The following is a 2,757-nucleotide window of genomic DNA, read 5'->3' as shown; positions in this document are numbered from 1 at the left end:
TAAAAAAAAAAAAAAAAAAAAAAAAAAAAGCACAAAAACGTGATTGTGGTGAAGCATCCAAACTAAAAGCAAGGCCAAACTCCTTCCTCAGCAGAAGGGAAAGAACCTTCTCCAAAGCAAAATCCCGCTTTGGACAGCTGTCCCTTCGCCCAGCAGCGGTGCGAACCGTGCGCCGTGCGATGCCTTCTGCATGCAGCTAGGCAGCAAGGTCAGGCGCCCCTGCAGAGCTGCCCCCCGTGCGAGGCGCAGGCAGGGCCAGCCCCCCCGCGGCCAGCCCCCCAGCCCGGCACGGACCGCACGCTCTGCACCCCCCGCCTTGCCACGGCCCCCGCGCAGCACCGGGGTGCAGGATGCTGCCCCGTAACCACGGCCCCGCAGAGCTCCCTGCCCCCCACACCGTGAGGGCAGCGCCCTGCCCCGCATCCCGCAGGGAGGTGAGGGAGCAACCAACAGCTGGTTTCACATCTGTCTTTGCTCCCTGGCTAGGCTGCTGTCTGACAGAGTAAAACGAGGCATACGGTCCGCAAACGTGGAGGGCAGCAGGACCGCGCTTCTGATCCACCTTCCCCTGGGAAACGGGGGGTTCTCACGGGGCCCTCAGCCACACTGTTGTGACAAACCACTGACTCAGCAGACGGGGGGGACGGGGGGGGGGGGGACGGGGGGGGGACACGAACGACACTCCTCCATGCCAAGACTGGAGTCTCAGCCTTAGAAATTACAAAATTAAGATCAACTTAGATTTTGGGAAATTCTCTTGGAAATTTTTTACCTCTTCTACCACCCAAGCAATTCCACAGTCCGCTCCACAAGCAACAACTCCGCAGCAGGAGCTTGCTGCTCCTCGTTTCCTATTTCGCCTGTTGCTAAAATGCAGACAACTGGCTTCAAAAGAGAACACGCACCGATGAGAGGAGCGCTGGGACGCAGCAGTAAGGACCAGCCACAAAACACCCAGACCCGTTTCCACTTGCAAACAACCAGCAACACATCTCCCATGTCTCTGATCAACCCCCATCTCCAGCCTCCGAGGCTCCTCCTTCCCAAATCAGGGGCAAACCCGGCCGCATCCATAACCTCAGGGATCTGACTCCAGTTCACAAGGGGAGGGGGGGAAATCCAGAAATAACAGTCACGGCCACAGCACTGTACAAGTGTTACTTGCCTGCCCTGCCCAGTTACCACCCCGCAACCCCAGAGCGCTGCTGCTGTGACGGGGCAAGCCACAGACTCAGGCTGGCGCGCCGAATCGGGCCCATGAGCGGTACGGAGCTGCAGGGGGATGTGGCAGGGGCGGACGGACCAGGGCAGGATCACACCACCAGGAAACAGCAAAGTAGCAGCTACCCAGCCTCACTCAAACCCAGCTGTGCTTTCAATTCTAGCAGCAGTTCACCAAGCTGCTCCACACGGACCAGCCCACCTCCCCAGCCCACCCCCCACCCCCCACCCCAGCAGCATCTTCAACGCAGCGTCGGTTTGGGAAGGCGACTGACTTCAGCCAGGGCTCTGTGAACGCCCACGGCCGCTGCTGATGGGCAGCTTGCCCAAGCTCACGCCAAGCTCACCCCACTCCATCTCCACTCTCAGCTCCTGGCTGCTCTCAGCCACCAGCCCCGCAGCCACACAGGGACAGCCCTGGAAAGATGACTCCATCCTCCAGCTCTAAGACAGCCCTCTGGATCAATAACTGGATACTTTGGGAAAATGCTGTTTGTTACCGGCTTAAGATTTTGCAGAGAGCGCAACGCAATTAGCTGCATTATGAACAGCCCGCTGCAGTGCCCGCCCCACACCATGCGCAGGAGCACGCTTTGCAGCTCACAAGGACAGAGCGCCCGAGCCACAGCCCAGCCGGCTGCAAAGCAAGCTTCCCGTCCCAGGAGATGGAGCACGGTGACAGCAAGGTAAGCGGCTCTGCTGAAAAGGAGCTTCTACCCTCATGGCAGGAACACGACTTTCCAGTGCTACTTCTGGGCCCCAGGAGCCGATCTCGCCCCTCTGACACATGCCCGCTGGGAGGGAATGCAGCTCCGGAGCCTGGGGACACTCTGCCTGCCCAAGCCCACTCGGTGCTGGGCAAAGGAACCAAGTAAATGCCACAGCAGCTCTGCAGCCACCTCCTTGCCTCAGCCAAGCGAGGAGCAGCACGGTGTTATCTCAGCTCTTGGAGATGCACAGGGACACTTCCCTAAGGAGGAGACCACGCAGCCGCCTGCCAAGACACAATGTACAAGAAACTCGGGCGAGAGCCCTCCTTTGCCAGGCAGGGCTCCTGCTCACGCACAGCACAAGTCCCACCAGCAGCCCTGGGCCGGTAAGGGCTGCAAGACACGGGTTCCCTGGGGCTGCGTTGCTCCTTCTTCAGGCTACAGCATTACGGTGGCACCAGGGAGACACCAGCCCTCCTACCTGCTCGCAGCAAGGACCAGTCAGTCCCTCCACAGCTGCTGTGACAGATCTCCCCGCTCACCCCCTGACCACGCTGAAGGTGCGGGCTGGAGCAGACCCACCTCCTGCCCCAGCCTGCCTGGAGAGGGCACGGGGCGGCTGAGCGAGGCCATAAGCACGTACAAGTCGCTGTCGCGGGAAGATGCTACAATGCTATATACACAACATAGCGGCTTTACTCATGAGCACAAGTCTTGGATTTGACTGCCCTGGGCACCTTCCCCCGCAAGAACCAGGGCTGGTAGCGGGTCTCCACGATGCGGGGAAATATCCGAGTGAGCTGCGGGGTCAGAGGAAAGGCCGCAG

The sequence above is a fragment of the Falco rusticolus genome, chromosome 8 (genome assembly GCF_015220075.1).
Source record: "Falco rusticolus isolate bFalRus1 chromosome 8, bFalRus1.pri, whole genome shotgun sequence".
Taxonomy (NCBI): Eukaryota; Metazoa; Chordata; class Aves; order Falconiformes; family Falconidae; genus Falco; species Falco rusticolus.
Note: the sequence above shows the minus strand (reverse complement) of the source record.